Genomic DNA, 16,827 nt, shown 5'->3' on the forward strand with positions numbered 1-16,827 from the left:
GAAAGCGTTTCAGTTATTGAAGAAAAAGCTAACTACGGCACCTATATTGTCATTGCCTGAAGGGAATGATGATTTTGTGATTTATTGTGACGCATCAAAGCAAGGTCTCGGTTGTGTATTAATGCAACGAACGAAGGTGATTGCTTATGCGTCTAGACAATTGAAGATTCACGAACAAAATTATACGACGCATAATTTGGAATTAGGCGCGGTTGTTTTTGCATTAAAGACTTGGAGGCACTACTTATATGGGGTCAAAAGTATTATATATACCGACCACAAAAGTCTTCAACACATATTTAATCAGAAACAACTGAATATGAGGCAGCGTAGGTGGATTGAATTATTGAATGATTACGACTTTGAGATTCGTTACCACCCGGGGAAGGCAAATGTGGTAGCCGATGCCTTGAGCAGGAAGGACAGAGAACCCATTCGAGTAAAATCTATGAATATAATGATTCATAATAACCTTACTACTCAAATAAAGGAGGCGCAACAAGGAGTTTTAAAAGAGGGAAATTTAAAGGATGAAATACCCAAAGGATCGGAGAAGCATCTTAATATTCGGGAAGACGGAACCCGGTATAGGGCTGAAAGGATTTGGGTACCAAAATTTGGAGATATGAGAGAAATGGTACTTAGAGAAGCTCATAAAACCAGATACTCAATACATCCTGGAACGGGGAAGATGTACAAGGATCTCAAGAAACATTTTTGGTGGCCGGGTATGAAAGCCGATGTTGCTAAATACGTAGGAGAATGTTTGACGTGTTCTAAGGTCAAAGCTGAGCATCAGAAACCATCAGGTCTACTTCAACAACCCGAAATCCCGGAATGGAAATGGGAAAACATTACCATGGATTTCATCACTAAATTGCCAAGGACTGCAAGTGGTTTTGATACTATTTGGGTAATAGTTGATCGTCTCACCAAATCAGCACACTTCCTGCCAATAAGAGAAGATGACAAGATGGAGAAGTTAGCACGACTGTATTTGAAGGAAGTCGTCTCAAGACATGGAATACCAATCTCTATTATCTCTGATAGGGATGGCAGATTTATTTCAAGATTCTGGTAGACATTACAGCAAGCATTAGGAAATCGTCTAGACATGAGTACTGCCTATCATCCACAAACTGATGGGCAGAGCGAAAGGACGATACAAACGCTTGAAGACATGCTACGAGCATGTGTTATTGATTTCGGAAACAGTTGGGATCGACATCTACCATTAGCAGAATTTTCCTACAACAACAGCTACCATTCAAGCATTGAGATGGCGCCATTTGAAGCACTTTATGGTAGAAAGTGCAGGTCTCCGATTTGTTGGAGTGAAGTGGGGGATAGACAGATTACGGGTCCGGAGATTATACAAGAAACTACCGAGAAGATCATCCAAATTCAACAACGGTTGAAAACCGCCCAAAGTCGACAAAAGAGCTACGCTGACATTAAAAGAAAAGATATAGAATTTGAAATTGGAGAGATGGTCATGCTTAGAGTTGCACCTTGGAAAGGCGTTGTTCGATTTGGTAAACGAGGGAAATTAAATCCAAGGTATATTGGACCATTCAAGATTATTGATCGTGTCGGACCAGTAGCTTACCGACTTGAGTTACCTCAACAACTCGCGGCTGTACATAACACTTTCCACATCTCGAATTTGAAGAAATGTTTTGCTAAAGAAGATCTCACTATTCCGTTAGATGAAATCCAAATCAACGAAAAACTTCAATTCATCGAAGAACCCGTCGAAATAATGGATCGTGAGGTTAAAAGACTTAAGAAAAACAAGATACCAATTGTTAAGGTTCGATGGAATGCTTGTAGAGGACCTGAGTTCACCTGGGAGCGTGAAGATCAGATGAAGAAGAAATACCCGCATCTATTTCCAGAAGATTCGTCAACACCTTCAACAGCTTAAAATTTCGGGACGAAATTTATTTAACGGGTAGGTACTGTAGTGACCCGAACTTTTCCATGTTTATATATATTAATTGAGATTGATATTTACACGATTAAATGTTTCCAACATGTTAAGCAATCAAACTTGTTAAGACTTGATTAATTGAAATATGTTTCATATAGACAATTGACCACCCAAGTTGACCGATGATTCACGAACGTTAAAACTTGTAAAAACTATATGATGACATATATATGGATATATATATAGTTAACATGATACTATTATAAGTAAACATATCATTAAGTATATTAACAATGAACTACATATGTAAAAACAAGACTACTAACTTAATGATTTTTAAACGAGACATATATGTAACGATTATCGTTGTAAAGACATTTAATGTATATATATCATATTAAGAGATATTCATACATGATAATATCATGATAATATAATAATTTAAAATCTCATTTGATATTATAAACATTGGGTTAACAACATTTAACAAGATCGTTAACCTAAAGGTTTCAAAACAACACTTACATGTAACGACTAACGATGACTTAACGACTCAGTTAAAATGTATATACATGTAGTGTTTTAATATGTATTTATACACTTTTGAAAGACTTCAATACACTTATCAAAATACTTCTACTTAACAAAAATGCTTACAATTACATCCTCGTTCAGTTTCATCAACAATTCTACTCGTATGCACCCGTATTCGTACTCGTACAATACACAGCTTTTAGATGTATGTACTATTGGTATATACACTCCAATGATCAGCTCTTAGCAGCCCATGTGAGTCACCTAACACATGTGGGAACCATCATTTGACAACTAGCATGAAATATCTCATAAAATTACAAAAATATGAGTAATCATTCATGACTTATTTACATGAAAACAAAATAACATATCCTTTATATCTAATCCATACACCAACGACCAAAAACACCTACAAACACTTTCATTCTTCAATTTTCTTCATCTAATTGATCTCTCTCAAGTTCTATCTTCAAGTTCTAAGTGTTCTTCATAAATTCCAAAAGTTCTAGTTTCATAAAATCAAGAATACTTTCAAGTTTGCTAGCTCACTTCCAATCTTGTAAGGTGATCATCCAACCTCAAGAAATCTTTGTTTCTTACAGTAGGTTATCATTCTAATACAAGGTAATAATCATATTCAAACTTTGGTTCAATTTCTATAACTATAATAATCTTATTTCAAGTGATGATCTTACTTGAACTTGTTTTCGTGTCATGATTCTGCTTCAAGAACTTCGAGCCATCCAAGGATCCATTGAAGCTAGATCCATTTTTCTCTTTTCCAGTAGGTTTATCCAAGGAACTTAAGGTAGTAATGATGTTCATAACATCATTCGATTCATACATATAAAGCTATCTTATTCGAAGGTTTAAACTTGTAATCACTAGAACATAGTTTAGTTAATTCTAAACTTGTTCGCAAACAAAAGTTAATCCTTCTAACTTGACTTTTAAAATCAACTAAACACATGTTCTATATCTATATGATATGCTAACTTAATGATTTAAAACCTGGAAACACGAAAAACACCGTAAAACCGGATTTACGCCGTCGTAGTAACACCGCGGGCTGTTTTGGGTTAGTTAATTAAAAACTATGATAAACTTTGATTTAAAAGTTGTTATTCTGAGAAAATGATTTTTATTATGAACATGAAACTATATCCAAAAATTATGGTTAAACTCAAAGTGGAAGTATGTTTTCTAAAATGGTCATCTAGACGTCGTTCTTTCGACTGAAATGACTACCTTTACAAAAACGACTTGTAACTTATTTTTTTGACTATAAACCTATACTTTTTCTATTTAGATTCATAAAATAGAGTTCAATATGAAACCATAGCAATTTGATTCACTCAAAACGGATTTAAAATGAAGAAGTTATGGGTAAAACAAGATTGGATAATTTTTCTCATTTTAGCTACGTGAAAATTGGTAACAAATCTATTCCAACCATAACTTAATCAACTTGTATTGTATATTATGTAATCTTGAGATACCATAGACACGTATACAATGTTTCGACCTATCATGTCGACACATCTATATATATTTCGGAACAACCATAGACACTCTATATGTGAATGTTGGAGTTAGCTATACAGGGTTGAGGTTGATTCCAAAATATATATAGTTTGAGTTGTGATCAATACTGAGATACGTATACACTGGGTCGTGGATTGATTCAATATAATATTTATCGATTTATTTCTGTACATCTAACTGTGGACAACTAGTTGTAGGTTACTAACGAGGACAGCTGACTTAATAAACTTAAAACATCAAAATATATTAAAAGTGTTGTAAATATATTTTGAACATACTTTGATATATATGTATATATTGTTATAGGTTCGTGAATCAACCAGTGGTCAAGTCTTACTTCCCGACGAAGTAAAAAATCTATGAAAGTGAGTTATAGTCCCACTTTTAAAATCTAATATTTTTGGGATGAGAATACATGCAGGTTTTATAAATGATTTACAAAATAGACACAAGTACGTGAAACTACATTCTATGGTTGAATTATCGAAATCGAATATGCCTCTTTTTATTAAGTCTGGTAATCTAAGAATTAGGGAACAGACACCCTAATTGACGCGAATCCTAAAGATAGATCTATCGGGCCCAACAAGCCCCATCCAAAGTACCGGATGCTTTAGTACTTCGAAATTTATATCATATAAGAAGGGTGTCCCGGAATGATGGGGATATTCTTATATATGCATCTTGTTAATGTCGGTTACCAGGTGTTCACCATATGAATGATATTTATCTCTATGTATGGGATGTGTATTGAAATATGAAATCTTGTGGTCTATTATTATGATTGGATATATATAGGTTAAACCTATAACTCACCAACATTTTTGTTGACGTTTTAAGCATGTTTATTCTCAGGTGATTATTAAGAGCTTCCGTTGTCGCATACTTAAATAAGGACGAGATTTGGAGTCCATGCTTGTATGATATTGTGTAAAAACTGCATTCAAGAAACTTATTTTGTTGTAACATATTTGTATTGTAAACCATTATGTAATGGTCGTGTGTAAACATGATATTTTAGATTATCATTATTTGATAATCTACGTAAAGCTTTTTAAACCTTTATTGATGAAATAAAGGTTATGGTTTGTTTTAAAATGAATGCAGTCTTTGAAAAACGTCTCATATAGAGGTCAAAACCTCGTAACGAAATCAATTAATATGGAACGTTTTTAATCAATAAGAACGGGACATTTCAATAGCCGGGTATAGCATAGTTTTAACAGTTGGTACTGATATTTAGACTAGACTTTCAAGTTTGCCCCGTAACAAGTTATCATTTATACTTGTCGGTTGGGAACTTGCTGGTCATAGCCCAACATATCACAGTTTAATAGTTGGTACTTGTATTTAGACTAGACTTTCAAGTTTGCCCCGTAACAAGTTATCGTTTATACTTGTCGGTTGGGGACTTGCTGGTCATAGCCCAACATATTACAGTTTAATAGTTGATACGTGTAAAACAGTTATAAAAGTTGCGCATGTATTCTCAGCCCAAAAATATAGATAAAAAGGGAGCAGATGAACTCACCTTAAATAGCAGTTGAAGTATTCCACGCAAGAAGGAAAGTAAACAAGTAAGTGATCTGGATATCAACCTTGAGGTATAACGTTTGATTAGTTAATGTCTAACTTGACATAAAGTATGTTTATTAATATAGCAACTATATTGACAGTTACGGTTTTCGAGAAAAGTTCCTATTTCTCAAAAGTTTCTATTTTTGAAAACCTACTATTTATGAAAAACTTCCACTTATAGTAAGCTTCTAGTTTAAGAATGTTCGGGTTATAATTCTTAACAAAGATATTGTACAATCTCGCCCAAACTTCGTCGCTAACATGCAAGTCACTCGAATGATCTATTGTTACCGAGAGGCCCAGGATCTCTTGACCAGAATCTAAGTCTTGGCATTTGAGATCCACAAGCGTCCCATAATGGTAACAAGGATCACCCTAGGCCACAAGTAGCGGTGATGTTTGTAGTCTTTGTACGCTATCTTTAATTATAACCTTCACGTTAGGTGCGTATATACATATATATATTCATTAATTCGATTTTAATTATAACTCCTATATATTAATTCATAAAAATACTTTTATAATTTTTAGTAACATATATTACTAATTATAACATGTTATTTATTTTAATTTTAATTGCATATAATTTATAACATTATTTACATGTTTCGGTAAAAAAATAATTAACCGAAGTAAATAGTAAATAGTAAAAAGTAAAAAGTAAAAAGTAAAGAATACTTACTAGTAGTAATTCTTCAAAGAGAGAATGAGAGAAATTTTGGTGTGAGTTTGAATGAGAAATGAGGGGTATTTATATTTGAAAAAATTAGGTAAAAAGAATAAAATAATTAAAAGAAAAAGAAATATTTTAATTTTTAATGGGATTTTAAAATTCAAAAGTATTAAATGTTAGGTCATGGGATAATGCACAAAATAAAATAATAAAAGTAGTTTTCCATTATAATTTTTAATTAAAAACTAATTTATTTATTTATTTATTTATTTTATTAAAAAAAATCATTTATTTTAAGGATTTTTTTATATTTTTTTTAAAATATACAAATTGATTTACTACTTTTCTAAGAATATTTGTCAATATTTTTTTATTCATAATAACAATACTGATAATAAAGATATTAATTATTGATATCTTGTTTAAAAATGATATTAATAATAATAATATTAATATATCAAATTAATGTTTAATTATTTACAAATAATTATTCGTGAATCGTCGGAATTAGTCGAGGTTAAATGAAATCATATAAAGATTTTTGTTTAAATTTTGCCGGAAATTTACGGGTTGTCACAAGAGTGGTTAAGTAGCTTATATCCATACTTACATTCTTTCTTTTAACTTTTGATGTGAGACTATAGTTTACACCTATTAACCAATTATTTCAAACAAAATTAACTAACCCCAAATAAATATTAACACAAAAACTAAACGAATAAAAAAACAAACGAATGAAGAATAAAGAATACAAGGATCATATCTTGAATTCTCGAACTAACAATCGCCAACTAAAATCAAAAACTCAAATCAACGCCGTCTACGAGTCTGAATTCGAGGATGAAAAATTATCGTCATCATTCAAGTTCTTCGTTGTATTAACGAGAGTAGCCTAGTCGTACAAAATAAGTTTAGAGTTGTAATCACTTACATCCATTAATTTGCTTGAAATTCAAGGGACCAATGAGAGCGCGACATGTGGCGCGAAAATTACATGTGATTGAAAGAAAAAAAAAATTTCAAAAAAAAAAAATTTCAAAAATTTTTTTTCGGAATTTTTTTTTCAAAATTCTTTTTCGAAATTTTTTTCCGATTTTTTTTTTACAATCACATGTGATTCTGCATGTCAATCAGATGTGATTGTAAATCCAATCACATGTGATTATGCATGTCAAATCCAATCACATGTGATTGTACAATCCAATCACATGTGATTGTGCAGGTAAATCACATGTGATTGTAAATGAAAATTCGAAAAAAAAATTCGTAAAAAAAATTTTCTAAATTTTTTTTTAAATAAACAAGTTTTTTTTCGGGAAAAATTTTTTTTGAATTTTTTTTCAATTACATGTGATTTTCGTGACACATGTCACGCTCTCATTGTTCTCTTGGATCTCAACTTAATTTATGGATTCAAATGAATATTCCTCAATAAGTTTATCATGACATTTTCCACGCTTCAACTGCTTTCATTTGTGGATGTATTTTATAATGTGATGCTTAATTCTCATCTTACGATGAAAATGCACGGAGCTAGCATCATTTAAGTTATTATAAACCACCCAAACTGAACATATTGTCATTTGATCCAAACACATCCACCTTACCAGACCCAATATCACAAACTACATTTACGCCCAAATATGGGTAAACAGTCAACTTTATCTTCTTGTTTCCATTACTTGTTCCTATGCATAAGCATGTGTATGCATTGGTCAAGATTTTTTGGGTGGTATACAATTGTTCCTAAGATCACATTCTATATTTCCATGTAAATTAATCGTTTATTTGTTGAAAATGAATAAATGTGGTATATATAAATGTTGAAAATCGATATGCCCCTCGGGAAGGTTTAAGGTTCGGATCCCTGTAATATGGTTCGGGTTTCCTGCCCGAACACGTGTGTATATGCCAATGATAAGTGTCGTTGAAATAAATGATACGCTGATACAAGCTTGCCGTTCAAAAAAAAAATATAGCTTAAAAAGATACAAGGATTATGAACAAGTTGTAAATATGTAAACAATTGTTAGCAGATTATTTTCCTATGATTATTGCAATTGATTATTGACCCATGTCTATTGTTCTCGATGATTGCTCAGTGTGTCATTGATTTTAATTATATTTTCTATATTTAGCTATTGTATCTTGTTCTATAAATTATGAAGGAATGAAATGAGAAAGGCAAGCACTTTTACAATTCAATATTATGGTATCACAGAGAATACCTAACAACTTCAAACTCCAAAAATCCCAAACCCTAAATATAAGGCAAACAATCACCGTTGCATAGAGTTACTCCCCAAAACCAAATTCAACCGCTAAACAATGTTTTTCTTCTTGCTTTCTTTAATTTTAGAGTGATAGTCAAAAGAAAAAGAAAACTCCACTATCTTACTCCACTTTGCATACTTCGATTTTCGTAAATATTAAATTAAAAGGGGGCAAGGAGAGTGACCACTCTTGTTTGCACGTGAAGCACCATTTTTTACCACAATCTTATCTTTAATATTTGTAATCTTCTTCTCATCAAGAAATCGTGATAATTATTCAGGATTCGGGAATATGAATCAGATCGGATCAAATTTTAGTAATGCCCAACTTCTACAAATTTTTTTTTTTTTTGAAAAGCAATCATTTCATTACTTCAAATATGTACATCAAAGGGAATTTTACATGAACCAAAAGGACGAATAACAACAAAACATGAAAATAGATACACGACAAGAAAACGAAAAACTAGCAATTAACACGAACGAGACTCATCGCTTCCGCCTTAACCAGGATCATAGATTACATTCGGGTTTGAGAGCCATTGGAGCCATGAAAGTGACAATCTTTTCACTCGATTCGAAATTCACTCGAAGCTTTTTACTTGAACCTCTTGAATCAACAGCAATCCATGTAGACTTTCGGAAGACTTTGTTATTACGACTTTGCCAAATCTTATTTGCACGCACCCATACCGAGGCTTGCCAAATTTTTGATTGAATGGACGAATTTGGGAATCTATTGCAATCTTGGAGTAATTCGTTAAGATTTGTCACGGTCGGATAATGAATTCCCCACCAATTGAAAAACCTTTTCCAAACATCGACCGCATAGGAGCACTTTAGTAGGACGTGTTCTATGTTTTCTAGATCCTCATTACATACCGGACATCGGGTAGAGTCAAGATCGATTCCTTTTTTCTCAAGTTCCACTCTTACCGGAAGTCTATTTCTTTGAGCCCCCCACACGAAAATACCTATTTTTTCCGGAACCAAGTTGTTGCGCATTGTTTCCATCGGACCTGCTGCGTTTTGTAGCAATCTTTCGTCTAATAGGTCCCGAAAACCTGCTGTTGAAAACTACTCGTTGCCACTGAGGTTCCACGACCATTTATCTGTCATACCATCTGCAAAACCGAATTCTTCAAGAATACCTTCAAGTTGAGACAATTCGGCACTTGTTCTTCCGGTTGGTTGTCGATCCCAACTCCAGTTTAATCGAATTCCGTCACCTGTGTTTAATAGTCTGTCTTCAAGCTTGACTTGTTTATGACTCTCCAACCTATATAAACGTTCGAACTTCTTGCAAAAAGGTTGGTCACCTAGCCATAAGTCTTCCCAAAATAAGGTGTTGTCACCTTTACAAATGACCTTTACAAAGGAGTTAGCAAAATTTAGATCAAGATTTCTCAAAGGTGTGATTTCTCATTCTCTCTCCCTCTTTCTATAGAGAAGCGGGTTCTTCGATCATTCTAATGAAATAGGTTCGTTAAAGCCAATTGATCGAATTCTGTTTTAGATTCCTATTCCACTCCAACCGGTGTGTTACATTTTTCGTTTTCAAATTATAATCATATACTTATACATTTTATTAGTGCTTTGTAGTTGATCCTTTCATACTTCATTTACATGTTTACAACTTTTGCATAATCCTTAATCTTTTAAGCTACATATACAACCTTTATGTCATTTACAGACAAATAAACGATTGATTTAAAGCGAAATACCTAATATGATGATAGGAACAATTGTATACCACCCAGGAAATGTTGACCAGTGTTGGAAACAGGTTTATGCATATGAGCAAATTACGAAAACAAGAAGATAAAAGTGAAGTGTTTACGCAATGTTTGGTCTACAATCTTACGTACATCCACAGCCACATTAACTAGTAGACATGTTAATCTTGAACATAAGTTCAACAGATACAAGGGACTGTATAGATAAAAGTTTTTCTATTCAAGGCTCTTGTTAGTTAGTGTTAGAAATAAGGATCCCAAACAAGACATGTGATTGATTACAAACACAAACCCATCAACAAAAAACAGATAATCAACCAATATAATAAATAAAGAATAAATGACATAAGGATTTTACATGTGATCTCCGAGATGTTTCCACCAAAACTCCATTCATTCTCGCGTGCGGAAGTTGAATCTCGCAACCCGTGAGATGTCTTTGACCAACTTCCTTTTTTTTCTTTGTTCTAATCTTAACATTCAACACATGTACACAATTTAATAGAGTTATCTCGTGACCGTTTTCAACATTTTTTTATGACCACCATAAGATATGCTGCTAGTTTAGGTTAAACTTGAAACTTCTTAAGACGGTATAGGTCCTTAATTACTAAACTATTTTGGTAGCATTATTCGTGAGAGAGTTCTTATTTTAAAAAATAATAAATATAAAGTATTCAAGATATTAGAAAAAAAATCTTACAAAAAAGTAAAAGAGAGTGAATATTTTTTTTTTCTTTTTCAAATTAATGCTATTGATTACTATGTATTAATTAGGAATACACAAATTGGAGATAACACCTTTTGTTATTGAATTCTTACATTGGCCTAAACTCGAGGCCACATACAATAAGGCCGTACATAGTTCCTTCATAACTAATCAATTTCAAATTCACATTCACATGAACAAGATTGTTTTTGACTTCATTTGAATTGAACAAGATTGACGAGTGCGCGCTACGCGACTTTAATTATTGATTGCTATTTTATAAAGATAGCGATTGTCAAAGCATTAGATATTGCACAATTTACCGCTATAGGTATTCATTATAAAGTCAAAACATGTGCGAAACTATTAAACAGTTGCAAAGTTACCATAATGTACATCGTAAAGTATCCAAGAACTTTAAGGTTAAAAGCACCTAATGTTTAAGTATCAAAAGGCATACACATTAGCTTCATACACATATCAAAAGAGATTAGCTATTCTGACTTCACACCTAAACAGCCTAATCATATTATATGGTTAAAGTTGTGAACATCATCCCATGCAACGATAAACCTCCCTTCGGACCGTTCGAATATAATCCAGATTTCGTCTCCCGGATTGTAGCCATTTAAACGGACAAACTTCGTCCACCCAGATGAAACAAATAAATTTGGTTTTCTTTTGTCTTCTTCTTCGAAGAGGCCCCAAATGTGCGTCTGTCAAAAGCATCAACGCATTCATAAGTTTCACCACCGTTTAGCTCCGGTAGTTGAGCCAATTCTTGGGGCAGTCGCTGAAGCAAATTGTTATCATTATTAGTCAAAAATGTATCAGTATTTGTCTATAACACATAAAATAAGACTGAAGAATGTTTAATTTATGTTCATCCAAGTATAGTTTGTACCAAAATAGAAGTAACTTAGTTTACAACAACAAAAAAAAACCTGGCACACTGATGAGCTGCAATTCGCGAATAAACTCGAAGGGAGGAAAAAATAAAAAATTACCATGGAGAATGATGATGGATATGGTGATTAGATCGGATAATTACCATTGATCCACTTACAAAACATACGTGCAAAGAGATGTGTGATTAGATCGGATAAAATAAAAAGTAGTAAACAAAATAAAAATACCAAACTATTGACATACAACAAATTACTTTTACCTGTTATGGCATATGAGGCGAGGAACAACGGACGATTAACCATAAGGAATCATAATCGTATAACCAATAACATATACAGCATGAATCTTAAGCAAAAAAGTAGAAAGAAAACACATAAACATATCATCAAACACTTGAAGTGCATAATAAAGTGTTATATAAATTACAAATGTTGTGAAAACCTTAAGTTTCAAAAGACTTAAAATAGACAAAAGCATCTACAATTCTCAGTTGAATGCAAGAAGCAACACCTCAAGGAGTAACCTGCAGAAACAAAAAAAAAAAAAAAAAAAAAAAAAAAAAAAAACCACGAGGATACATGATATACTAATACAACACAAAGCAGCGAAATCCATTAACGTGGCAAACTGATTATGACCTAATGAAGGTTATAATTATAAATCTAAGTTTTACCTATGTTCCCAAATACTTTGTAAATATACAACCATTAGTCAAAGTTAAGTATAAATTTAAAAAAAAAGAAAACAAAAAACAATCATCAGTATATAATAATAAGAGATTGACCTGGCTTACGTAGTCAGAGAGTCCAAAATCAATGGCTTTAAGAAGTGAAAGTTCATCCTTAGATGTAAACAAATAGTTCTGAGGAAAAACAAAACAATTTTGAGGGCGTAATAGATACAAAAATGACAATTAACTTGTAAAATTAAAAAAAAATGTTAAAATGTTTAACTTACCTCGGGCTTAAGGTCACGATGAACCACGCCTTGAAGATAACAATATGCCGTGACACGTAAGATTTGGACCATGACAGCCTTTGCATCTTCTTCAGAGTATCTACCATCCCTACAAACATAATCATGTTTTTAATTTACACAATGACCTAATAATAATTGTATATGTCAATAATTAATTGCCTGTAAATATGACGATATATGTGTACTTTGCAAGTATCCTGTCTAATAGTGCACCTCCTTTACATAACCTGCATATCATACAGTAATAACCATAATTAGTCTGAAACATATATCATGTAATGTTAAATGCCTGAAATACCCTCCAATAGTGACAAATAATGGGGAGTTTTACACTTACTCCATAACGATATAGACATTGTCTCCATCCTCAAAAGCATCATAAAACTGAACTAAATTGTCATCTTGCATCTTCAATAGCAATTACTCTTGTCATCTGTGTAAACATCCACAATTTCATAAAAAATAAGCATAAAACTAAAAGTTTCGTCCTCTTTAATTAACTGTAAGACTTTTCTATACAATACATGTTAAAGTATTCACTTCAACTATCAACTAAAAGTGTAATCATTTTGACCAAATAAGTCAACCTCATCATCATTTTAGCAATTCAAGTAAATAGATAATCTCATGTTACAGACTATAATAAAGTAACAAACAAATCAAAAAGAGTAGATCTTTATAACGTGCAAACAACAGTTGATTGATAAAAATCAAGGAATCAAACCTTTGATTAGGGAATAACATAATACTTGATTATAATAATAAGAAAGTTTCAGTCGCCCCATTTCAACTATAGAAAATGTTTGTATTCCCTGTGAAAGTTGAAAACTTTAATTACGGATTAATAAGATAATATGTGGCGCTTTTTAACACTTAACCACACATTTTATTCACCTGTGAGATTTGTAGTAGAAGTATATTATTATGTAGAAAATTTTTTGAACTACTTTCATAGTTTATAATTAACAGTCACGGTGTGATGACCCAGAAAATTTCGCATTAATAAATTAATTATAGGATAGAATGTGTCTGACACGATAATCGAACCTATTATGTTGAGTCTTAGAACTTTTTGAACTAATACACGTTCAAGTAACCTTCGATCATTCTCGACGATGCACGAACAATTATATGTAAATCGATATATATATATATATATATATATATATATATATATATATATATATATATATATATATATATATATATATATATATATATATATATATATAATTGAAAACGTTAACAAAGTATTAAGTGTATGATACCGTACATTAAGCTTAATTGTTTCAATATATGTTTACTATATTAAAAGATAATGTTAAAAAATTGATATTTAAATAAAGTTAACTAGAACGTTTATGAAGTTAAAAAGTAAACATTAGTACATAAATGATTTATGTTTAAGCTTTAAGTGTAAACATTATGTGATATAACAACTTCTGGTATTTAAATGATTTTAATAATATATATATATATATATATATATATATATCATAAGATGTACAAATTAATATATTTCTAAACAAAAATATATGTATATTTTACAATGTTATAAAATATAATAATAACTTAGATATAAAACGTCTTGATTTAAAAATACTATTAATTATATTGTAGTAAATAACAAGAAGACGATTTAAAGAAGCAAATGACCAAAATATTAAAATATATAAGTTACATTTCAAATAAGATAATTTATTAATAAAGGTACTTATCGCGAACCATAAAATACAAGATATTAAAGTGTACGAAAAGACATTCGAGAAACCGGAACAGAGACATAAACCAGGTGTAAACGTACAAGACAACGGAGCTAAAGTTACAAGTCAACTATGCACGAGAATATAATATAATATATAATTAATTAAAATAAATTATATATATATTATATATAAATATAAAAATATGTCGACGTATATATATATATATATATATATATATATATATATATATATATATATATATATATATATATATATATATATATATATATATTATGTCGACGAACTAGCAAACAAAAGTAAAATGAGCTGGATCAGGAGGCCATGCGATCGCATGGCAAATACACTACAAGCCCATGTGATCGCATGGGCTACAGTTTTTGGAAATATGCCTATAAAAGGCCAGTTTGCTCGACGAGTTACACACACCTTTTTCTTTTCTTTCTTCTGTAATCTATATTTATATTTATAATCATAATTTTAATTTTAATTTAAGTTTAATAATAATAAAGTATATACGAGGGTGTTTTAATTCGGGTTTCAAACCGTTTTAAACTAAGGAAATATTAGGTATTGTTCGTGAATCTAAGACCAACCATACAGTCATCCACTATCTTTACGCCTACGCAATTTGCCTGCAATATTGAATCTCAATATTGAACCGTGAGTTTATAGATCCCTTTTTAAATGCTTTAAATATTTTTGGGCTGAGAATACATGCACTTGATTTTAAACGCAATGGACACAAGTACATACTTAATTCTACACTGAGTTAAACCGAAAATCCTTTAGCTTTGGTAACTAGCAGCTGCCAGTACATAGGATGTGGACTAGTGGACGTGAATAATTATATATGGATCCATAGGGCTTGACATCCCCGTCCGAGCTAGTAGCGCTAGCCTTTTAACGGACGTATGTTATTTGATTTTACGACACGTTGGTTTGCGTGTATTAAAACGAATAGGGTAATTATCATTATAGCGTTAAGTTTAGTTATCAGGGTGCTCTGTTACGTAGAATCTATTGATAAACTTTTGATGAAATCTTGTGGTCTATCTTTATATACTTATGACTCGAGCAATTAAACCTATAACTCACCAACATTCGTTTTGACCTTTTTAGCATATTTTATTCTCAGGTCCTTAGACTGCTTCCGCTGTGATGTGCTTGTTGCCTGCATGGAGTCTCTCATGCTTTGTATAAAGTTTATTGCATTCGAAATAAAACTACGTTGTGTAATAAATAAATTGACTGTGATGTCAATATGTAAAATAAAGACTTACGTATTTTGGGGATTTGCTTATACCTAAGCACTCGCCCACATGCTTATAACTTTCTATGTTTAGAAAGTTACTTATTTTAATGAATGCAATATTTTATCAAAACTTATCATATAGAGGTCAAAACCTCACTGTGAAATCAATGATTAACGTGCCGCGTCAATAGCGATTTTGACGGGTCGTTACAGTTGGTATCCGAGCTTGAGGTCATAGGGAACCAGAATTTGCATTAGTGTGTTTAACTGGTAATTGTTAGGATGCATTAGTGATTCTGGACTATGACCATATCTGTTTTTACCGATTTTTGCTTATCATTTTGTCAAAAACATTATATGTGATATATTTATATGCTAACGTAATTATTGTTTCAATTATGTGATAGATGACTTCTTCTAATCCTATCATTTTGTACGACTCAGAATCGGACACTGAATCTATTCTCTCCACAACTAAAAAGCGCGTTCCAATACCTATTAAAGAAGAAATTGTGGTAGCCGGGGAATCTCAACTCCCGGTAAACCCAGAGGAGGTCCCAGCTCCACCCAGCCCTAGTTTCCCAGAGCCACAGTATCGTTTCGATGGTACCATGATCCCTGGAATAAACGAAGGCCGTCCATTTCTAAACGAACTTGGACACTCGGTCAGATACACCGCCGACGGGCGGGTTGTGCCGATTATGCCTGGTAGATATCGGATCATGACCACCGACCGAACATATTCTCCTACACATGACTCAGAAGTTCATCAGATGAGATCAGTGAGGAGGAGGAGGAAGTAAAGGAGATTACTGAAAAAGAAGTTAACAAGGGAAAGGAACCTGTAGTTACCAACTTAGAATTGCCGAATCCGAAAATTAATAAAGCAATTGTTGCTCCTGACATTGCTACCCCTAGTCACCCTTCTCTTACCAACTCTATTGAGGTATCAAGTACCTCAGAACCCCGACCAAAAT

Source organism: Rutidosis leptorrhynchoides, chromosome 11, assembly GCF_046630445.1.
Source record: "Rutidosis leptorrhynchoides isolate AG116_Rl617_1_P2 chromosome 11, CSIRO_AGI_Rlap_v1, whole genome shotgun sequence".
Classification (NCBI taxonomy): Eukaryota; Viridiplantae; Streptophyta; class Magnoliopsida; order Asterales; family Asteraceae; genus Rutidosis; species Rutidosis leptorrhynchoides.